General features: G+C 40.7%; 1 long non-coding RNA gene across 2 annotated transcripts in view; it reads right to left on the bottom strand.

Annotated features, from left to right (window-relative positions):
- Positions 1-748: 748 nt before the first annotated feature.
- Positions 749-25,027, bottom strand: part of LOC101128517 (uncharacterized) — a 30,287-nt gene continuing 6,008 nt past the window's right edge. The window contains exons 3-6 of one of the 2 annotated variants that reach the window (XR_002007663.3): positions 21,600-21,658; positions 5,363-5,489; positions 4,992-5,087; positions 749-2,936 (exon numbers count right to left, since the gene is read on the bottom strand). This is a non-coding gene — a long non-coding RNA (uncharacterized lncRNA). Of the gene's footprint in view, positions 2,937-4,950; positions 5,088-5,362; positions 5,490-21,599; positions 21,659-25,027 lie in introns of both variants that reach the window. The other variant, XR_010135234.1, reaches the window with a different exon arrangement.

Here is a 25,027-nt window from a genome sequence, read left to right on the forward strand (position 1 = left end):
TTATAAAAGCAACATCCAACCACATGCTATTTTAAGAAATTCATGGCTGGGTGCAGTGGCTCATGCCTGTAATCCCAGCACTCTGGGAGGCCAAAGTAGGCAGATCACAAGGTCAGGAGTTGGAGACCAGCCTGGCCAACATGGTGAAACCTCGTCTCTACCAAAAATACAAAAAATTAGCCAGGTGTGGTGGCACGTGCCTGTAATCCCAGCTACTCGGGAGGCTAAGGCAGGAGAATCGCTTGAACCCAGGAGGCGGAGGTTGCAGTGAGCCGAGATTGCGCCATTGCACTCCAGCCTGGGTGAGAGAGCAAGACTCCATCTCAAGAAAAAAAAAAAAAGAAATTCACTTTAAATATAAACAGATTAAAAGTATGGAAAAAGGTAAACAAAATTAAAAGACAACTGGAAGAGCTAAATTAATATCAAAGTAGTGTTTAGAACAAAGAGTATTATTAGGTATAAAGAGAGATATTACATAATTATTAAGTGGTTAATTCATGAAGTGGACATAAGGATCCTAATATGTACAACTTAATAATGCTCCAAAATTCATAAAGCAAAAACCAAAATAATCAAAAGGAGAAATTCAATCCAAAATTGCAACTGAAGACTTCACTGTTGTGTATCACTGACACAGAAAGTTTTTGAGTGTTAGACCTTGACCTCATTTTCCCATTAGTCCTATGATTTTTATTGTACTCATTTGCAAAGAGCAGCGATTCTTAGGAATGTATACACTGCATTTTAACATAATTCACTTTATTAGAATACTGTCATTCTTCCCACTTGTTTTTAGCCTCCACTTAATCAAATTAAATACAGTCTATAACGCCCAGGTTTTCAATAACACATTCTCACATTTGCTTTAGAATTAGTTCCTCAATTAAATTCAGAGGCTACCACCAATATTTTTACCATGCTTTTTGTGTTACTTCTTGGTTATCTGATATTCATCCTCTAATAAAAGGTCTTAGGGAGAAAGGGCCCAGAATTCTTGCCTATTCAAAAAAAGGTTTCCTCTTTTTTGTTAAAGAATCGCTCTTTAACCTGGTATAAAGTTCTTAATTTGACCTACCCTAATGATTTTGTAGCAATTGCTCTGCAGACTTTTATCAGTTTTGTTTAGCAAACTTTGTTATGGAAAAGGCTGAGATCAGCTGGACTTTTTTCTTATATTGACTGGCTGTCAAAATGATTCTTTATCTTTGAAATCTAGTAATATTATTAGGAATATATCACGATGTTGATCATTGTTGGTCTGCCTTCCTGAGGGATGGTTTGTCTTTTTATGTAGATTCAATTGTATCTTCTTTTCCCCAAAAAGTGTTATTGGAATATTTTCAATATTGGTTCTATTTATTTCATTTTCTACTTTGGGGAATCAACTGTATGTAATAGCATACATGTGAAATATCTTTTATATTATCTTCTTTATGCAATATTCACCTTTTATTTACTTCAGTTTCTTCTTGCTTGAAAGGCTTTCCACATTTATTTCTAATCTATATTTCAGCAATGCCTATTCTTTGGGAATCCTCCAATTTGCTTTTATTTTTTTTGAGATGGAGTTTCATTCTGTTGCCCAGGCTAGAGTGCAGTGGTGTGATCTTGACTCACTGCAGCCTCTGCCTGCTGGGTTCAAGTTATTCTCCTGCCTCAGCCTCCTAAGTAACTGGGATTACAGGTGTGCCACCATTCCCGGCTAATTTTTTGTATTTTTAGTAGAGATGGGGTTTCACTATGTTGGCCAGGCCTGTCTCAAACTCCTGACCTCAAGAGATCCACTGGCCTTGGCCTCCCAAAGTGCAGGGATTACAGGTGTGAGCCACCGTCCCTGGCCCCAATTTGCTTTCTTTACTGTGGTTCTTATTTTCTCTTCCAATTCTTTTCTCAGCCTGACATCCCAGAATGCATTTTATTAAATGAATTAAAACATTATACTGTTGCCTTAACATCCTTCTTGAACTCTCATATCATGCAGGTAATCAATTCAATTAGTCCTTTTTGAAATTCATGGTTTATTATTTGGCCCAATTATTTATCTACTTTATGTCCACTTTGATCAGGTGACATTTCATCACCTACTTTTTTTTTCTAATCTTTTTCACCTCTTTTTTCTTGCAGTAGTTTTGTGGGGCATTTTATGCTGGTTCCTTTTGGATTACTCAGCTTCAAAGGACATGAGCTTTTACACTGCATCAGTTTTACTAGGTAAAGGGAACAGAGCCATGTCTTAACCTAACAAGAGAGCTTCTTATGAACAAGTGTTTTGCACATACACCAAACTCAGTTTATGCATCAACCCAGATTGTCGCTCCTTTCTTGCCAGAGTAGCCTTAGTAATGGCTTGCTCTGTTATCACCCTCTTGTACTTTCTCTTCGTCCTAACCAGCCTTATTCCCCATTTCCTCACTTCTGCAGTAGGTCTGCCCATCCTGACCAATAGTTATTGAGTAAATTTTTATTTCAAATTGTTTGTAGGAATACAAGCTAAGATAGCATGTAAGTTTATTTCCCCACATACAGGTGTCTGTAACATTTTTTTTCTGAAATGGAAAGTCTCATCTCTTGCATTGTCACAGAAAAATATGACTTGTGTGTCTGTTTCCATACGTAACCCTACATCAGCTTCACAGAACCAAACTGCATTCAAAGGAGCTCCAGCTGTCCTGTGCACAGCACTGATGTTATTCCAAGAGAGATTTAAGCTTTGCACCTCAGAGTATGTACTTTATCTCTGTCAAGTATATTACCAGTTCCTTCAAGCACCAGAAATGTTTTTGTTTCTTTTCATCTGCTGGTACATATAGACCTCCTTAATTTTTCAGTGATTCTGGCAGCATTTCCACTTGTATTGATTTGGGGTTTCAGATATCCTCTATTGTCATGAGATAAAGTTGTGTTGCTCTTTTTCCTTATTGCTTCTGGATGATCTGTAGACAGACAGAGAAAATGCTGACTTTACACATCCTGCTTCAGAGAAGCTCACTTTCTCCATGAAACACTGTCTTCACTTCGCTGCAGGATACTACATTCTTTGTTTTCCACTCATCCCCAAACTGCTTTTTCTTTCTTCTTTGCTCAGTCTCCTCACTTTCATGACTTCTGAAAGCTAATGACCCAGGGGACAGCCTCCAGTCCTACCCCAAAAGAGAGGTTATCTAATCCATCAGCTTTAAATACTAAACTTAAAAACTGTTAACTACTGCCATAAGCTGATAATTTCCAAATAAATATCTTCCTCTTGGACTTGACCCAAGCTACCTGCTTATATGCCCAAATGCTTATTCGCCATGTAAACCTGGATATTTTATAATCACCTGAAATTTTATGTATGCAAACTAAACACGTAACAATCCCTCCAAAACTGTTTCTCCTCAATATCCCCCAACTGGTACCCACTTATCCAACTGCTCTGGGTGAAATCTTTAGAGTCACTCTTGACTCCTTTCTTTCTTTCATGTTCCATATCCCACTCAATAGCAAATGTTACAGGTCCCACATTCAAAACATATTGAAAAGCCAACCACTTTTTAATTTTTTTTGAGACAGAGTCTTGTTCTGTGACCTAGGCTGGAGTGCAGTGACGCAATCTCGGCTCACCTCAGCCTCTGCCTCTCGGGTTCCAGCAATTCTCCTGCCACAGCCTCCTGGATGGCTGGGATTACAGGTGCATGCCACCACGCCTGGCTAATTTTTGTATTTTTAGTAGAGACGGGGTTTCACCATGTTAGCCAGGCTGGTCTTGAACTCCTGACCTCAGGTGATCTGCCCACCTCAGCCTCCAAAAGTGCTGGGATCACAGGCGTGAGCCACTGTGCCCAGCCAAAAGCCAATCACTTTTAATAATCACCACCACTCCAAAGTGTAAGCTACTATTCACTTTTAATAATCACCACCACTCCAAAGTGTAAGCTACTATTCACTTTTAATAATCACCACCACTCCAAAGTGTAAGCTACTATTGCCTTTTTTGCAGATGGAAATACTCTCCTGACTCATGCTCCTGCTTTCATCCCTCTGTCCCCAATAGTATTTTCTTTGCTTACCAGCCAGAGATATTCATTTAAAAGACAAATCAGAAAATGTTCCTTATTGGGTCAATAGCTTCTCATTTTACTCAAAATAAAATCATAGTCCTTATCATGGCCATATGGCCCTACATAATTTGGGCTCCCATTACCTCTCCAACATCAACTCATACCACTCTTGCCTCATTCATTCTTTTCAATCCACACTGATATTTGTGTGTCCTCAAAGACCACACGTGCACTCCTGCCTCAGTGCCCTGCACTTGATGCTTTCCCTGCTATCAAGACTACCCCCAACTCCCACCCTCATATCATTCAAGTTCACAGCATCCAAAAGCCTACCTTTCTAAAGTTTAACACTCCATCATTCTTAACCTTCTTTAATTTCCTTACTATTTTACATGACCACTTGGCATATCTACGCCTGTGTGGTAGTGCTGCCATTTTTGATCCTTATCTTTTTCTCCCAATCAGAAGGTAAGCTCCATGAGATCATGGATAAAATTCAGTTCACTACTCTATTTCCAGCACCTAAAACTTGAGTGACACACAGTAGGAATGAACATACGAGCAAACTCTTTTTTTTTTTTTTTTTTTTTTTTGAGACAGAGTCTCACTCTGTCGCCCAGGCTGGAATACAGTGGTGCAATCTCAGGTCACTGCAACCTTCACCTTCCTGGTTCAAGTGAGTCTCCTGCCTCTGCCTCCCAAGTAGCTGGGATTACAGGCACCTGCCATCATGCCCGGCTAATTTTTGTATTTTTGTAGACATGGGGTTTCACCATGTTGGCCAGGCTGGTCTCAAACTCTGACCTCAGGTGATCTGCCCATCTTGGCCTCCCAAAGTGCTGGGATTACAGGCATTGAGCCACTGTGCCTGGCCATGCAAATTCTTGATAATTAAAATAATTCATACCATGTCACTGGCATCCTTCTGCTTAATACATGCCAATTCACCTGGGTATCTCTGGCCTGGGGGCTCTTCCTCTAATATCTATGGCTGCTCTCCTTGTTCCAATTTGAAGATCACTTCTGGTTTAGGGACGCAATATCCTGTGAATGGGAAATGACATGGAAACTAGGTGAGGATAATGGACTTTAGGGCCTCTGAAAGAGGGAGAAAATGAAACTTCAAAAGCCAATTTCAACCATGTGTGGAAAAAGTAAGAAAACAACAACATTCTTTACAGCACCCCAAACAGTTCTTCTGCTTAATACTCTGAATATCAAGTTTAGTTTAATTAACCTTAACAAAACTTCCACAAGTTTCAGCAACCAAGAAAATATGTACACACTAGGAGTCTACATGAAAAACAGTTCCTACCTACCCACTGAGACGAGGTGGCTGTAGTTCTCTAGCATCACATCCCTGTACAGGGTCATCTGAGCAGGGGCCAGATGCTGCCACTCCTCCTGGGTGAAGCCCACAGTCACATCTTCAAATGACAAGGATCCCTGAAACAGTACATTCCATTCAAATTTAAGCAATCAAAATTTAAAGACATAAACGCTGTAAGAGAATTATTATAATGTTCACTATTCACAGTTAATCCAAAAACGTGTTATAGGATGTCTACTTTTGCACTGTACTTGGTTGGAAAAAAGAAATCATAATAGATATACCCCACCACCATGATAAGTAATTGGTGTCCCACCATGTGCCTATGTGTCACAAAGAATTCTCCTACTTTGGGGGAATATGAAGACAACTAAAACAATGTTACTGTTCTCAGGGAAAATATAGTCTGATAAGCACAGGCAAACCTATAATCACATAACTACAATAAGATGTTGCAGGTACTATAGTGAAAAGATGTAAAAAGTTATCTAAGCTTACAAAGGGGGAGAAAAGTTCTATTCCTGCTATTTGGTTGGGTTTCACTGAGGAGGTGAAGATTTGAATTCTTAAACAACTAGAGTGTTATTCATGAACTCAGGCAATAGCATAAGAATGGATACAGCTCTCATATGTAGTTAAAGGAGTAACAATAAGCACATAGAATAGTATTGTTTGGGACGCTGATAAGATAAAGAGCTATAGAGGTATTCAGGGAACATCACTGAGTAATTTTGGACTTGCTCCTATAGAATTAGGGGTATCCAAAATATTTGGACATTTTTCAATCCTGGGTAACCTCTTTTTTTTTTTTTTTAAGATGGAGTTTCGTTTTTGTTGCCCAGGCTGGAGTGCAATGGCGCAATCTCGGCTCACTGCAACCTCTGCCTCCTGGGTTCAAGCAATTCTCCTGCCTCAGCCTCCCGAGTAGCTGGGATTACAGGCATGCGCCACCACACCCAGCTAAGTTTGTATTTTTAGTAGAGATGGGGTTTCTCCATGTTGGTCAGGCTGGTCTCAAACTCCCAACCTCAGGTGATCTGCCCGCCTTGGCCTCCCAAAGTGCTGGGATTACAGGCATGAGCCACTGCTCCTGGCCCTATCCTGGGTAACCTTTTTGTTAATTTATAAATTATAAACTTATATTGCCAATCTATGTATTAAATTTCACTCTTTTTCTTAGATTATAATATATGTAGGTAGGCATTTGAATATTTTCTTCTTTAATCCAATGGAGTTTCATCTAGCTCAGAGATGACTGACTGCTACGGGTAGTGGGAAGCCAATAAGTAGACACAAACCAGCAGAGAGAGAAAGAAGCACCATTCCCAGGTTAGCAACACAAACAGCTGGTAAATGTTCATGGCATACACTGAGAACTAGAAAATAGGGGAAAAAATAGGTCAGAGTGTAAAAGTGACTGGAATAAGGCAAGAAAAGATATAAAAAGTTATAAGAATTAGAAGAAATTAAATAAAGCTATCAGTATCTGCAGATGTCATAATTCTGCATGAAGAACATGCAAGGGAAGCTACAAATTATTGTAAGTAAGAAGTGAATTCAGTAAGTTTTTGGATACAAGATCAATGTATAAAAATCAAGTGGAGGCCAGGCACAGTGGCTCACGCCTGTAATCCCAGCACTTTGGGAGGCCCAGGAGGGTGGATCATGAGGTCAGGAGATGGAGACCACCCTGGCTAACACGGTGAAACCCCATTTCTATTAAAAATACAAAAAATTAGCTGGACTTGGTTGCATGAGCCTGTGGTCCCAGCTACTTGGGAGGCTGAGGGAGGAGAATCGCTTGAACCCAGGAGGCGGAGGTTGCAGTGAGCCGAGATCGCACCACTGCACTCCAGCCCAGATGACAGAGCGAGACTCCGTCTCAAAAAATAAATAAATAAAATCAAGTGGATTTCGGCTGGGCATGGTAGTTCACGCCTGTAATCCCAGCACATTGGGAGGCTGAGTGGGTGGATCACCTGAGATCAGGAGTTCGAGACCAGCCTGACCAACATGGAGAAACCCCATCTCTACTAAAAATACAAAATTAGCTGAACGTGGTGGCACATGCCTGTAATCCCAGCTACTCGAGAGGCTGAGGCAGGAGAATCGCTTGAACGTGGGAGGCGGAGGTTGTGGTGAGCCAAGATTGTGCCATTGCATTCCAGCCTGGGCAATAAGAGCAAAACTCCAGCTCAAAAAAAAAAAAAAAAAAAACAAACAAAAAAAATCAAGTGGATTTCTATATACCAGCAACTAATTGTTTCAAAGTACCACCTATAGTGCCATCAAAAACAAGAAATACCAGCCGGGCACGGGGGCTCACGCCTGTAATCCCAGCACTTTGGGAGGCCAAGGTGGGCGGATCATGAGGTCAGGAGATCGAAACCATCTTGGCTAACACGGTGAAACCCTGTCTCTACTAAAAATGCCAAAAATTAGCCGGGCGTGGTGGCAGGCACCTGTAGTCCCAGCTACTTGGGAGGCTGAGGTGGGAGAATGGCATGAACCCGGGAGGCAGAGTTTGCATTGAGCCGAGATCGTGCCACTGCACTCCAGCCTGGGTGACAGAGTGAGACTACATCTCCAAAAAAAAAAAAAAAAAAAACCTCAGAATAAAGCTAACAAATCATTTTTAAGACAATTACACAGAAAATTATAAAGCATTCTCAAGAAAAACAAAAGAATATCTTTAAAAAAACAGAATATCTTTAAAAATAAAGGAACTAATTATAGTCATGGATTGGACAACTCAATATTACAAAGTTCTCAATTCTCCCTAAATTGGCCTATAAATTCTAGGTAATCCCAATCAAAAGCTTAGCAAATATTTTTGTGGAAACTGACAAGTTGATTCTCAAGCTTATATATAGAAATTCAAAGAACCAGCTTGGTGCGGTGGCTCACGCCTGCAATCCCAGCACTTTGGGAGGCCAAGCCAGGCAGATCACAAGGTCAGGAGTTCGAGACCAGCCTGGCCAACATGGTGAAACCCCATCTCTACCAAAAATACAAAAATTAGTTGGGCATGGTGGCGCGCACCTGTAGTCCCAGCTACTCGGGAGGCTGAGGCAGAATTGCTTGAACCCCAAAGGCAGAGGCTGCAGTGAGCTGAGATCATGCCACTGCACTCCAACTTGGCGACAGGTCTCAAAAAGAAAAAAAAAAATTCAAAGAACCAAGAATGTTCCCATCATCATAAAATGAAGGCAAAGGGCCCGAAGTGATGGCTTACGCTTGTTAATCCCAGCAAATCTGGGAGGCCAGGGCAGGAGAATCACTTGAACCTGGGAGGTGGAGGTTGCAGTGAGCTAAGGCTGTGCCACTGCACTCTAGCCTGGGCGAGAGAGCTAGACTGCACTTGAAAATAAATAAATAAAAATGGAGGCAACATTTTTAAAACTAAAAAAAACTTTTTTTTTAAACCACCAAGAATGGCCAAGGCAGTCTTAGAGAAGAACAAAAAAATGTGTGAACTCACACTAATTGTGGTTGTCAGAATTCTAAGATGAGCCTCAATGACTTACATTGTTATATAATCTCCTCCTGTTAGTGTGAGAATTTGTAGCTCCAGTAAAGATTATATTACATTATATGGCAAATGGATTTTGCAGTTATAATTAAGATGCCTTAATCAGTTTATTTTGAGTTGATCAAAAGAAAGATTGTCTTGGTGGGCCTTACCCAATCAGGTGAGTCCTTAAAAAGAAGGTAAAGTGGCCGGGCATGGTGGCTCATGCCTATAATCCCAGCACTTTGGGAGGCCAACGCGGGCAGATCACGAGGTCAGGGGTTCAAGACCAGCCTGGCCAACATGGCGAAACCCCATCTCTACTAAAAATACAAAAATTAGCTGGGTATGGTGGCACGCACCTGTAATCCCAACTACTCAGGAGGCTGAGGCACGGGAATCGCTTGAACCTGGGAGGCAGAGGTTGCAGTGAGCAGAGATCGCGCCACTGCACTCCAGCCTGGGTGAAAGAGTGAGACTCTGTCTCAAAAAAAGAAGGTAAAGTATCAGAGAAAAGTTCCTACTGGCCTCTAAGAAGAAGCAAACTATTATGGATTCTCATTTATGGGAAATGAATTCTGCCACATGTGTATGGGGACTCTGAGCCTCCATTAAGATTAGGTGTCTCAGGCAATATCTCGGTTGTGGCCTTATGCCTGAGCACAGGACCTAACTAACCCATTCCCAGACTCCTGATCCATGGAACCTGAGGTAATAAATTTGTGTTGTTTTGTGGCAAACTGTGGTAACTTATAACGAAGCATTAGAAAACTAACACACAGTGGATATAAGAATTTATTATAGAGTAATTTAAGACAGTGTGGTATTGGTGAAAGAATACATTGAAACACCAATAGAAAAAAAGTATGGTCTAGAAACAGACCTTCAAACATGGATACCTGATTTATTTTTAAAAGTTTCACAGCCGAGCAGTGAGGAAAAGGACAGTCTCAATAAACTATGCTGATTAAATGGGTTTAAATATGGGGAAAACTTGACTTCAATCTCACACAATATGTGAGAATCAATTCCAGATGAATTATAGGTTAAAATGTGATGAGTAAAAACAACAGAACTTCAAAAACATAACATGAAACTATATTCACAAGCAAAGTTTTTTTTAAAGCAAGATACAAAAGCACTAACCATAAAGGAGAAGACTGAAATAAACTGGACCACATTAAGAATGTCAATTAATCAAAAGACACCATTAATGCAAAAAAAATGCAAATCAGAGAGAAAAAAATATTGACAACATATCGAACTTTTAAAGGGACTATACCCAGAATATATAAAATACTTCTAAAATCAATACAAGCAAGATGACCTAATAGAAAAATGGGGGAAAAGATCTGAACAGTCATTTCACAAAAGACAACACTAACATGGCCAATAAACATGCTAAAAGTGCTCACCCTAAATAGTCAACCATTGGGAAAGATTATTGGGAAGAGGATGTTCACATAGTCTCCATATTCCAGCCAAAGATTATTAGTTTAAAAAAAGGAAAAGAAAGGCTGCTTTTCAAATGGAGATATTTGGTACCATTACAAATAGTGGTACAAAGAGATCATATAAAAATTACATAATAAACTGGCATAAGATAAATGTATAGGCTGGGCGTGGTGGCTCACGGTTGTAATCCTAGCACTTTGGGAGGCCGAGGCAGGCGGATCATGAGGTAAGGAATTCGAGGCCAGCCTGGCCAACACAGTGAAACCCTGTCTCTACTAAAAATACAAAAATTAGCCAGGCGTGGTGGCAGGTGCCTGTAATTCCAATTCCTTGGGAGGCTGAGGCACAAGAATCACTTGAACCCGGGGGGTGGAGTTTGCAGTGAGCCGAGATCGTGCCACTGCACTCCAGCCTGGGCGACAGAGCTAGATTCATTCTCAAGAAAAAAAAAAAAAAAGAAAAAAAGAAAAATGTATAATCTGAATCTAATTGTGAGGAAAAACAAATCAGTCAAATACAGATGTGCAGGCATTCTACAACAGTGCTTCTAAGCGTGGTTGCATATCACCTGGGTATGAGAATATTTAAAGAGCTTCAAATGATTCTAAAGAGCAGTTAAATTCAAGAATAACTGTTCAACAAGACTCCTGACCAGGACTTATTTTAAATGTCCATTATTATGAAGGAATTAAAAAAACCATCTTTGATTGGCTCTTGGGCCCAGCAAAGCTACAGAGGACATTTTTGGGGAAAATGTAAATTTTGTTTTGTTTTTTGAGACGGTAGCTCATTCTGTCACTCACACTAGAGTGCAGTGGCACGATCATAGCTCACTGCAGCCTTGACCTCCCAGGTTCAAGTGATCCTTCTGCCTCAGCTTCTTGAGTAGCTGGGACTAAAGGTGCACACCGCCATGTCCAGCTAATTTTTAAAAATTTTTTGTAACATGGGGTCCCATTATGTTACTCAGGGTGGTCTTGTACTCCTGGGCTCAAGCAATCCTCCCACCTTTGCCCCACAAAGTGTTGGGATTATAGGCATGAGTCACTGTGTCTGGCCTGGAAAAATTACACATAGATAAAGACAGAGAGAGAACATGTGGAAGAATACTTAAAACTGTTGAATCTAGGTAAACTGGTGTTTATTGTCCTCTAAAAAGGACAAACTGGGAATAAGTATCTGTAACTTAAGTGACAAAGAAAAGGCAAAGCGTTCCTAAAAATACAGAAGGGAAGGCCGGGCGCAGTGGCTCACACCTGTAATACCAGCGCTTTGGGAGGCCAAGACAGGCGGATCACCTGAGGTCAAGAGTTCGAGACCAGCCTGGTCAACATGGCGAAACCCTGTCTCTACTAAACGTACAAAAATTGGCCAGGCACAGTGGCTCACGCCTGTAATCCCAGCACTTTGGGAGGCTAAGGCGGGCAGATCATGAGGTCAGGAGTTCAAGACCATCCTGGCCAACATAGTGAAACCCATCTCTACTAAAAATACAAAAAAAATTAGCCAGACATGGTGACAGGCGCCTGTAGTCCCAGCTACTCACCAGGCTGAGGCAGGAGAATCAATTGAACCTGGGAGGCAGAGGTTGCAGTGAGCTGAAATCGTGCCACTGCACTCCAGCCTGGGTGACACAGTGAAACTCTGTCTTAAAAATAAATAAATAAATATACAAAAATTAGCTGGGTGTAGTGGCAGATGCCTGTAATCCCAGCTACTTGGGAGGCTGAGGCAGGAGAATCACTTGAACCCAGGAGGCAGAGGTTGCAGTGAGCCAAGATCGTGCCACCGCACTCCAGCCTGGGCGACACAACAAGACTCCATCTCAAAAACAAAAACAAAAACAAAAACAAAAACAAATGATTACCCTTTAAAGTTAAAAAAAAATGTAACTAAAAATTGCATTGAACCATTCACTCCTATCAGACTGGCAGAAACCCAAAAGAATAACACATACACTTAGTTTGGTTTGCTACAGGCATAAAAGCATACTCATATCCTGCTCGTGAGAATACAAAATAAGCAGCCACTATGAAGTGAAATATGGCAGTATTCAGTTACATTACATATGTATGAATTTACCACTGGACCTAGAAATCCCACTTCTAAGAATCTACCACAAAGACACATTAGCCAAAAATTGAAAAGATGGGGCTGGGCGCGGCTGCTCACACCTGTAATCCTAGCACTTTGGGAGGCCAAGGCGGGCAGATCACCTGAGGTCAGGAGTTCAAGACCAGCCTAACTAACATGGTGAAACCCCGTCTCTACTAAAAATACAAAAAAAAGTTAGCCAGATGTGGTGGGCACCTGTAATGCCAGCTACTCAGGGGGCTGCGACAGGGAGAATCTCTTGAACCCAGGAGGTGGAGGTTATAGTGAGCCGAGATCATGCCATTGCACTCCAGCCTGGGCAACAGAGCAAGACTCCGTCTCCACAAAAAAAAAAAAAAAAAAAAAAAAAAAAAAAAATTGAAAAGATGTAGGCACAAAGCTAAAGCAGTATTTATATTGCAAAAGACTGGAAACAACCCAAATGTTGATTAGCAAACAACTGGTTGAATGTATGTCGTACACTCACACTACAGAGTGCTAAGCGACTGAAACAAGACCTGAGGAAGACCTGCATATCCCACTGCAGAGTGAACTCCAGGTTCTATTATATGACCAAAGGAAGTCTGAGAAAATCAAGTATAATGTGGCAGCTTTTATACACAAAAGGAAAATATGTGTATCCACATACAGATCTGCTTATATTAAAAATAACAATAAAAAGATAAGTCATAAAACAAAATAAATTATTCTTCATAAGGTGAGGAAAGGAACAAGGAACCAGATGGAGGGAAAGGGATGAATCCCAGACTGATCTCTGAATATACTCTGCTTTACAGATTTGTCTTTGGAAACATTTAAATATTTTTCATAATTATAAAAAATGATTCTCAAAATAAAAACTCTAAAAACAAACAGCAATGAAACAAATAAATCTAATTATATCTAAAGTTGATGCCATACCACTCAGAGAATTATTTCTGCTAAATTTAAAACAAAGGAATCTAACTGTATGTCACAATGGGGCTGTGCCCTGAGGACGAAAGAACTGCAAAATAAATCTTAAACTGGTTTCAAAAATATTTTGTTAACAATAATATTGGTATTGTTATTTTGGTATATTATGCTTTACAGGATAAAGCAAATAATCATGTTAATGCCCTTTGGAATACAGATTTTCAAATTAAGAAAAAAGGCCAGGTACGGTGGCTCACAACTATAACCTCGGCACTTTGGGAGGCCAAGGCGAGTGGATCACTTGAGGTCATGAGTTGGAGACCAGCCTGGCCAACATGGTGAAACCCCCTCTCTTCTAAAAATACAAAAATTGGCTGTAATCCTAGCACTTTGGGAGGCCAAGGCGGGTGGATCACTTGAGATCAGGAGTTTGAAACCAGCCTGGCCAAAATGGTGAAACCCCATCTCTACTAAAAAAAAAAAAAAATTGAAATTAGCCAGGCATGGTGGTCGGGCACCTGTAATCCCAGCTAATTGGGAGGCTGAGGCAGGACAATCGCCTGAACCCAGGAGGCAGAGGTTGCAGTGAGTCGAGATAGCACCATTGTACTCAAGCCTGGGCAACAAGAGTGAAACTCCGTCTTGGGGGAAAAAAAAAAAATTAGCAGGGCGTGGTAGCAGGCGCCTGTAATCCCAGCTACTCAGGAGGCTGAGGCAGCAGAATTGCTTGAACCCAGGAGGCGGAGCTTGCTGTGAGCCAAGATGGTGCCACTGCACTCCAGGCTGGGTGACAGAGTGAGACTCCACCTCAAAAAATAATAATAATAATAATAAGCCGGGCACAGTGGCTCACGCCTGTAACCCCAGCACTTTTGGAGGCAGAGGCAGGCAGATCACCTGAGGTCGGGAGTTCGAGACCAGCCTGACCAACATGGAGAAACCCCATCTCTACTAAAAATACAAAATTAGCTGGTCATGGTGGCACATGCCTGCAATCCCAGCTACTCGGGAGGCTGAGGCAGGAGAATCGCTTGAACCAGGGAGGCGGAGGTTGCAGTGAGCAGAGTTTGTGCTATTGCACTCCAGCCTGGGCAATAAGAGCGAAACTCTGTCTCATAAAAAAAGAAAAATAACACAAAGATTACTATAAAGGATTTCAAATTTATAAATTAGTAAGAAATATAGAACAAAATCAATAGAAAAGTACGTAAGGTATATGAACAAAAGAAAACCGAAAGGCTCAACCCTACAGTCAGAGAAATTGAAATCAAAACAGTGAGGTTTTCTTTATCCACCAGATTGGCCATAATTTTAAAATATGACTATATTAATTGCTAGGAAGAAGATAAAGAAAATGGTACTCTCGGCCAGGTGCAGTGGCTCATGCCTGTAATCCCAGCACTTTGGGAGGCCGAGGTGGGCGGATCACAAGGTCAGGAGATCGAGACCATCCTGGCAAACATGGTGAAACCCCGTCTTTACTAAAAATACAAAAAATTAGCCGGGCTTGGTGACGGGCGCTTGTAGTCCCAGCTACTAGGGAGGCTGAGGTAGGAGAATGGCATGAACCCAGGAGGAAGAGCTTGCAGTGAGCGGAGATTGCGCCACTGCACTCCAGCCTGGGCGACAGAGCGAGACTCCATCTCAAAAAAAGAGAAAAAAAAGAAAATGGTACTCTCATAAATGGCTGTGGTATGGTAACTTGGTAGACAAACTGGTAGCACCAAGTAACTCTGGAAATCCTTTCTCGCTCTGTTGCGCAGGCTGGAGTGCAGTGGCTCGATCATAACTCACCGCAGCCTTGAACTCCTGGGCTCAAGCAGTCCTCTTGCCTCAGACTCCTGATTAGCTGGGACTAGAAGCATGCACCACCATGACCAGGTAATTAAATTTTTTTTTTTTTGTAGAGACAGGGTCGCCCTATGTTACCCAGGCTGGTCAAAGACTGCTGGGCTCAAGCAATCCTCCCACTTTGACCTCTCAAAGTGCTGGGATTACAGGCATAAGCCACTGTGCCCAGCCTGGAAATCCTTTCTCTTTATGCAGACAAAGTAAGGGATGTTTACTTAAGTATTACACACAATAAGGAAAAACGGAAATGACCTAAATGCCTTTCAATGAAAAAATGGATAAATGCAGTATGGTCTCAGAATATATGGAATAAAAAGGAATAAACTAATCAACTTGGATAGATCTTCAGTGCAATATTAATTTTTTTTTTACAAGCTGTAGTAACATATATACCAAATGAGATGGGCTATATAATTCTAAAAAACATAATAAACAAAAATATATACTCTTCCATGATACAAACATACATCTCCATGTACTTATACAAAGAGAGTAAGAAGCCAATGCATGTATGTAAACAGGATGGAACAGGCAGTCAAGGATCAAAACCCAGATGTGGTGGGCTGAACAATGGCCCCACAGATATCCACGTCCTAATCCCTGGAACCTGTGACTATGACCATAAATGGCAAAAAGGACTTTGCAGATGTGATTACGAAACTTGAAAAGGGGAGATTGTCCTGGATTATCCAGGTTGGCCATAAATGTAATCACATGTCTTTATAGAGTCAGAGGGACATCTGACTACAGATGAGAAGGCATTTTACAGACAAAGGCTGACTGAAGTCATCACGTGCTTTGAAAATGGAAGGGGCCATGATAACCTGAAATAAGCAAGAAAACAGATTCTCCCTTCACAGCCTCCAGAAGGTACCAGTCCCACCACCACCTTGATTTTAGCCATATGACTAATTGCAGACTCCTGATTTCCAGAACGCTAAGATAATAAATGTGTGGTTTACGCTACTACATTTGTGATAATTTGTTACATTCAGAAACAGGAAACCAATACATGGGGGATATGTTATTTACCACGAGGTTGAAAAGATTCCTTGAATGAGATGTCATTAGAAGGAAGGTAAGAGAAGAGGGTGGTGTGGCACCACAGGAACCAGCAGCACAGGCTGTGCAGAAAACAGGCAGTAGGGTCAGGTGCTGCAGAAAGGTCAACTAACTCAAAACCTGCAAAATACTGGTGACAGACCACGGTCTGGGAAAATGGCAGAGACGGGATCGCCCAGGGTCCATCCCTCCACACAAATACGGGAAAAAAAAGTCAGAGCAGCTTTATTAGAATTCTGGAATATAGACAAAGGTTTACAGCAACTAAGCAAATCTTAATCAGGAGAATGGCAGCTGAAACCTGGTAGGAAAGATCTATGTTGTTTTAACTCACCTTCGCCCCATCCCCCTCACAAGCTGTATGAGTTTGCTAGCGCTGTCATAATAAAGTACCAGAGACCAGGCAGCTTGAATGACAGAAATGTATTTTCTCACAGTCTGGAGGCTAGAAGTCCAAAGTTGAGGTGTCAGGAGGGCTGCTTCCTTCTGAAAGCTCTGAAGGAAGGTTCTGTTCTAGGATTCTCTCCTTGGCTGGTAAACAGCCACCTTCCCCATGTCTTCACATGGTCTTCCTTCTGTACATCTCTCTGTGTCCAAATTTCCCTTTTAAAAGGACACCAATTGATATGGTTTGAATTTGTGTCCCCGCCAAAATATCATGTCAAACTGTAATCTCCAATGTTGAAAGAAGGGGCTGGTGGGAGATGACTGGATCATGAAGGCGGATTTCCTGCTTGCTGTTCTCATGATAGTGAGTTCTCACAAGATCTGGCTGTTTTTAAAAGTGTGTAGCAACTCCCCCTTCACTCTCTTCCTCCTGCTCTGGCCATGAAAGATGTGCCTCTTTCCTCTTTGCCTTCTTCCATGGTTGTAAGTTTCCTGCGGTCTCCCCAGTCGTGCTACCCATACAACCTGCAGAACTATGAGCCAATTAAACCTCTTTTCTTTATAAATTACCCAGTTTTAGGTGTTTCTTTATAGCAGTGCAAGAATGGACTAATTAATACACCAGTCATATTAGATGAGGGCCCACCCTCATGACTTCACTTTAACTTTATTATCTCTGTAAATAATCTATCTCCAAATAAGGCAATGTTCTGAGGTACTGTGGGTGGAGCCTACAATGAGTGAAATTTGCAGGAGGCACAATTCAACCCATAACACTGACTCAGTAACAGTCCTTAAGATGAAATCCCGTATTCCTGGTATGAGTTCCCAGTGCTTGAAGGAGCAGAATAGAGATGGTTCTCAAACAATTGGGGTTGACTGTTTTGCTCTGTCTGGTGGTGGCCGAAAGAGTAACACACAGTGCTAAGAACTCTCAGACAGAGAAATGACAATGTGGCAGGCACCTATTGAAATCATTTAAAGGTAAATGAACCAGCTGTGGCCTTTGGGGCAAAGGATATTAGTTGGGGTGAACAACAGATACATAAAAATAAGCCTGGGAGGAAGAGTGAGATGCTTTTGGGCTTTGGAAAAGCTTCTATATACTCCTGGGAATCCAGATGATGACACAGCAATCTAGGACAAGGCCCATGCTCAGAAAAGACCTGAGAAGGCCCTAATCTTTCACCTCTGTTAAGTGGTAAAACTATCTCTGCTTGTAGATGACATTTTCTTATGAACAGAAAATCCTTGAGAATCCACAAGGAAACCATTAGAGCTAATAAAGAAATTCAAGGCTGGGTGCGGTGGCTCATGCCTGTAATCCCAGCATGTTGGGAGGCCGAGGCGGGCAGATCACGAGGTCAAGAGATCGAGACCACCCCTACCAACATGGTGAAACCCTGTCTCTACTAAAAATACCAAAATTAGCTGGGTGTGGTGGTGCATGCCTATAGTCCCAGCTACTCCAGAGTCTGAGGCAGGAGAATCACTTGAACCCAGGAGGCGGAGGTTGCAGTGAGCCGAGATTGCGCCACTGCACTCCAGCCTGGCGAAAGAGCAAGAGTCCATCTCAAAGAAAAAAAAAAGAAAAAAGGAAAAGAAAGAAATTCAATAAGTTATAAGACCAAGATTAACACAGAAAAATTAGCCATTTTTCTATAGCAATTAGAATCCAAGAAGTAAATTTTAAAAACAATTTATAATTAAAAAAAAATTCTAACTACAATAGCATCAAAAGAATACTTAGGAATAGATTTAACCAAGGAGGTCTGAGACTTATACACTGAAAACCATAAAACTTTTGCTGAAAGAAATTAAAGACCTAAATAAAGGGAAAGATATTCGTTGTTCATGAATAGAATACTTAATATGGTTAAGAAGGCAGTACTTCCCAAAGTGTTCTACAGATTCAATACAAAATCGAATAACCTTTTTTGCAAAAACGGACGTGACCATCAAACTCATGGAACTGCAAGAGACCCTGAAGAGCCAAAACAATTTTGACAAAGATAAATAAATTGGGACTTACACTTTCTGGCTTCAAGACTGCTACAAAGCTACAGTAAACAAAACAGTATGGAACTGGCACAAAGACAGACATACAGATCAACTGAATGGAATTAAGAGTCCAAAAAGAAACCCATACATCTATGGTCAACTGATTATCAACAGGGGTGCCAAGACAATACAATGGGAGAAATAATAGTTTTTTCAAAATTAGTTTTGGGACAACTGGATATCCACAGGCAAATAAATGTGAAGTTGGACCACTTCCTCACACTATAAACAAAAATTAATTCAAAATAGGTAAAAGTCCTAAATGTAAGCGCTAAAACCATAACACTCTTAGGAGAAAATATAGAAGTAAACCTTCATGACCTTAGGTTTGGCAATGGATTCTTAGATATGACATCAAAAGTATGTGCAACAAAAGAAAATATACATTAACCAGACTTCATCAAAATTAAAACCTTTTATGAATTAAAGGATACTATCAAGAAAATGAAAAGAAAACTCATAGAATGAAATATTTGAAAACCATATATCTAACAAGGGTCTAGTACACGAAAGTACTCTTACAATAAACCCTATTTAAAAATGGACAAAGGACTTGAATAGACTCTTCTGCAAAAGAGATATACAAATGGCCAAGAAGCACATGAAAAGGTGCTCAAATGCATTAGTCACTAGGAAAAAGCAAATCAAAACCACAATGAGATACCACTTAACAAACACTAGAATGGCTATAATTTAAAAAATAAACAATAACAGGTGTTGTCAAGGATGTGGAGAAACTGTAATCCTCAAACATTGTTGGTGGAAATGTAAAATTATGCAGCGCTGTGAAAAAGTTTGGTGATGCCTCAGTAAAAGACAAAATATATGATCCAGCAATTCTATGTCTAGGTATATATCCAGAAAACTGAAAACAGGTGTTCAAACAAAAATTTATATACATATATTCATAGATGTACTATTCGCAATAGCCATTAGGTATAAACAACCCAAACATCCATCAACTGATGAATAAACAAAATGAGGTGCATCCATGTAAGAGATTATTCAGCAATAAAAAGGAATGAGGTCAGATACATGCCACAGCTCAGATGAACTTTGAAAACATTATACTAGGTGAAAGACGGACATACAAAACACATATTGGCTAGGCACAGTGGCTCATTCCTGTAATCCCACCACTTTGGGAGGCGAAGGTGGGAGGACTGCTTGAGCCCACGAGTTCAAGGCTACAGTGAGCTCTGATTGAGCCACTGCACTCCAGTCTGCCCTGTCTCTATTAAAAAAAAAAAACAAGCAAAACCCATAGTGTATGATTACATTTATATAAAATATCCAGAATAGGCAAGTCCATAGAGACAGAAAGTATATTAGTGGTTGCGAGGCAGTGCATTTAGGGGTGAATGGAAAGTGACTGTAAAGCATATACGTTTCCTTTTGGAATGATGAAATGCTCTGGAACTAAATAGTGATGATGGTTGCACAACATTGTGACTATGCTAAATGCCACTGAATTGTGCACTTTAAATTGTTAATTTTATGTTATGTATATTCTACCGCAATAAACAAATATATCATTGGTGATGTTTACAGACAAAAGTCCAACAAATGGTAGGAAATAATCCATTCTGCATGAAGCATGGGTTGAAAATTTAATTAAGTGCAGAAACATTTGCCAGAAAATAATCTCTTAACTGAATATTTTACAGATTAAGCAAGACTAAGAATTTTGGAAAGTTATTTTAAAGACATACCATCAATTTATTCTCTATATGTTTAAAGTTTTATCCAGAAAAAAAAAACAACAACAAAAAACAAGACTAACTGAAAGCCATTTACATGGGCTCTATCTAGTAACATGGTCCCTAAAAAACTTCATTAATTCAGTGTGGCTGAGTACCTTGCTTTTTGCTTTCACTAAAGAATAATTACAGGTGTTTATTTCATGGTTGCCACCAGAAGGCTGTCCATCATTGTATAAAAAGCAAAAGAAAGGCCAGGCACGGTGGCTCACACCTGTAATCCCAGCACTTTGGGAGGCCGAGGTGGGCAGAGCACGAGGTCAGGAGCTCAAGACCAGCCTGGCCAGCATGGTGAAACCCCGTCTCTTCTAAAAATACAAAAAATCAGCCAGGCACTGTGGCACTCACCTGTCGTCCCAGTTACTCAGCAGGCTGAGGCAGGAGAATCGCTTGAACCCTGGAGACGGAGGTTGCAGTAAGCTATGATCACGCCACTGCACTCCAGCCTGGGCGACAGAGCGAGACTCTGTCTCAAAAAAAAAAGGAAAAAAAAAAGCAAAAAAAATATATTTTTTCAGCTTTTAGTATCAGTCTTCACATATGTACCAAAAGGAACCAGGTAGCATCATTCTCATCAGCAATGAAAGCCATTAACAGATCATCTCTCTTTGCCATAGTTACCAGAAAGGTCAGAAATATTTGCAATTCAAATCTCATAACTAACTCCACATGATGTGTGTGTGTATATTTATCAATATATACACATATATAGATATATACGCATATATACAGATACCAATACCTGTGTATGTGTATATATATTGCATATATATATACACAATATACACACAGATAGGTGTATATATACACATATATACATACACATATATATGTGACATATATATGCCAACTTCGCCCTTCTGATCTGCTATTCCAATGCTATTGGCCTATAGACCTGAACCCTAGCATCATCGCCTGTAATCTTGTTAAAAATGAAAATTCTCAGGCCCTGTTCTGTTTTAATAAACTTTCCAGGTTACTTTTATGCACACTGACATTTGAGAATCATTGTGTTAACCCTGTTTCTTTGAAGTTCATTATATCTATTTCGACTTTTCCAATTTGAGTATAAGGGTCAACCTGCTAAGATCCACTGTAAAGCAAAGTACAGAATTAGTTCATCAACTCACATAGGATTTCTTCATTTTCTGCTGATCCTGGAATAATGTAGAAATCTCTGAAGGTTTACCTGGGATAAAAAAAAAATGAAGCAAGTCACTAGAAATATGAAATGCTTTGGATTTGCCTACTTAAAAAACTGCAAACATCACTGGGCGGGGGGTAGGGGGGTGGTAAAACGTCTCTCTGTGGGAGAACATCCCTTTCAACCTGGAGAAGAGGCAGGAAGAAACCCATCAAGATGCACCCACGTGTATATTGGTGACAGTTATATGATCACATGGAGCTTGGATGTGTCGTTTTTTTCTTTTCCTGAGTGGATATAACTGTTTTCGGCTGATTTTTTAAAACGTGTACCACTTTGTGTTCGCAAAGAAAGAAAACAATCATAACAAAAATGATTAAACAAATCACAACACACTAAATGCAGTAAACCTATGTAAGCCTTCATCAGAAGTTTCATCGAACACGGATTTTTTTTTTCCTCGTTTTACTCCTTAAGTTAAAAGAACTCAACCAAAGCTATGAAAGAAGGATTGGAGGCACTTTAAGGTAAGGTCACTTAAGCTGTTTTTCTGAAGTATATGTAGTTTCTCAAAAGACTGCCTTTTAAAGATGTCTGTTTTAACAGTGATAATGTGATTAGCACTGGCCTGGGTGTGAGGAGACTCAGCGTCTACTCTCAGCTCTGCCACTAACACAAAGCCAGGGAAATTCACTTACACTCTCAGGGCCAATTTTCCCCAAGCTCAAACAAGACAAACAGAAAACCTTTCTTGTACTACTGTCGTACAATGTCAGAAGAAAGGAATTCATCAGCATATCTTTAGATGCCAGATTCATGGAGTGCAAAGATCTTGGGATCTGGGAAGAGGGAGTGAAAAAAGAGTGGGGGCTATACTGGGATTGGTGAAGACAGAATATACTCAGCTCTAGCTCTAAAACCACTTTACCCACAGCACGTCTCCCAAACTCCTCCAGTGAAGCTATATTTCCTGCATGGCCTAACCCCTCCTTCATTCCTCTCAGCCCACTTTCCTACTCTCTTTTGAAATCTGGTGCAGACCTTCTCTGTGGCGTGTCTTCTGGATGTGGCAACATCATCCAAATCTTACTTATTCTGAGCATTGTGTGCAAATCTAGTATCTGCTCCTTTCTGGGAGCTATTGCCTCTGCTCAGAAACTCCAATTTGGAGGGGTTCTTTTCCACATGGATCTTGTTCCTCAAGATGTCTTATTTCACATGAAAGGGTCGTGATTGAGCAATCTAGGGGGTACGTGACAGGGGCTTCATGCACCGGTAGTCAGAGTGAAACAGAACAGAGCAGGGAGTTTCACAATGTTCTTCCACACAATGTCTGGAATCTATGGATAACATCGGTTGCTAAGTCATGAGTTGATTTTTAACTACTAGGTTTAGGCCAGGCAGGCCCAGGCCTGGTTTCAGGTCTGGTTTTGGGTCTGGTGCCTGGGGCCGGGCTGCCTGCCTTTGGTTTCACTTCCTTGTTTTTTTCTTAAAACAGGTACTGAGTATAAAACAATATAAAACAATATGAGAGGGTCTCTCTCTCTCTTCCCTCACCATGATCCAATCACTTCCCAATAGGCCCCACTTCCAACATTCGGCGTTATAATTCAACAGGAGATTTGGTGGGGACACAGATCCAAACCATATTCCCAGGCAAAAGTATATTGCGAAAAATAAAAGAAATGAAGATATTTAAAATATCACATAATATACCATTATGACATCTAAGACTGGAAATCATTTTAAAAGTTATATGAAAAGTTTAATTTAAATACTAGGAAATATTCAAGCTTGATGTAGATGTGGGAAAAAATGTTTACTTCTATCAAATTGTATTAAATTGTGTAAACTTTCTAGAAGCTTCTTTGTGTCATACTTCAAAATGAGAATATTCTTTAGCAATCTTACAGTTAAAATAATCCCAATAAAATAATTGTCAAGTGATTCTATACATTAGTCAGTTGTCAGAGAAAAGGCTTACATAAATATGAAGGCTTCCTTGGTTCAAAAATCTGCAGGGTAGGCCAGCAGGGAAGAGTTGCAGTCTGAGTCACAGTGCAGTCCACTGGCAGAATGCTCTCTTGCTTAGGGGAGGTCAGTCTTTGTTAATCTTTTCTATTCAACGTTCACCAATTTAAATGTTAATTTTATCCAAAAACACCTTCACAGAAACATCCAGAGTAATGTTGACCAACTATCTGAACACTGTGGTCTAATGAAATTAATACATAAAATTAACCATCACATATACCTTGCAAATGAGTTCATAACAACAAACAATTGAAAGCAATGCAAAGACAAATTATGATAGAGCAGTAGATCACCATTAAAAGTATGGATGTGAATGTACTAACTCACAGTTGTGGGTGGTTTTCCACAGCATGTTTTAAAATCAAAATTGTAAGTTCAAACAAGAATATGTAAGGCAGGCTGGGTGCAGTGGCTCACACCTGTAATCCCAGCACTTTGGGAGGCTGAGGTGGGCAGATCATGCGGTCAGGAGTTCAAGACTAGACTGGCCAATGTGGTGAAACCCCGTCTCTACTAAAAATACAAAAAATTAGCCAGGTGTTATGGTGTGTGCCTGTAATCCCAGCTACTTGGGAGGCTGAGGCAGGAAAATTGCTTGAACCTGGGAGGTGGAGGTTGCAGTGAGCCAAGATCGTGCCATTGCACTCCAGCCTGGGTGACAGAGCGAGACTCTGTCTCAAAAAAAAAAAAAAAGAAAAAGAAAAAAAAAAGACTAGGTGTGGTGGCTCATGCCTGTAATCCCAGCACTTTGGGAGGCCGAGGCGGGTGGATCACCTGAAGTCAGGAGTTCAAGGCCAGCCTGATCAACATGGTGAAACCCCGTCTCTACTAAAAATACAAAAATTAGCCAGACATGTTGGTGCACACCTGTAATCCCAGCTACTTGGTAGGCTGAGGCAGGAGAATCGCTTGAACCCAGGAGGTGGAGGTTGCAGTGAGCCGATATCACGCCACTGCATTCCAGCCTAGGGGACAGAGCGAGACTCCATGTCAAAAAAAAAAAAAAGTAGCCATGAAGCTCCTTTGAGACTTTGCTTAGAAATTTTAAGTTCAGGAGTTCGAGACCAGCCTGGTCAGCCTGGCCAACATGGTGAAACCCCGTTTCTACTAAAAACACAAAAAATTAGCCAGGTGTGGTGGTGGCTGCCTGTAATCCCAGCTACTCGGGAAGCTGAGGGAGGAGAATCACTTGAACACAGGAAACAGAGGTTGCAGTGAGCCAATATCATGCCACTGTACTCCAGCCTGGGCAACAAGAGCAAAACTCCAACTCCAGAAAAAAAAGAAATTTCTTCCACCAGATATCCTAGTTTATTACTCTAAAATTCTGCCTTTCATAAAGGCCTTAGGCACAAACACAATTCAGTCAAATTCTTTGCC

This window comes from Gorilla gorilla, chromosome 8, assembly GCF_029281585.2.
Source record: "Gorilla gorilla gorilla isolate KB3781 chromosome 8, NHGRI_mGorGor1-v2.1_pri, whole genome shotgun sequence".
Classification (NCBI taxonomy): domain Eukaryota; kingdom Metazoa; phylum Chordata; class Mammalia; order Primates; family Hominidae; genus Gorilla; species Gorilla gorilla.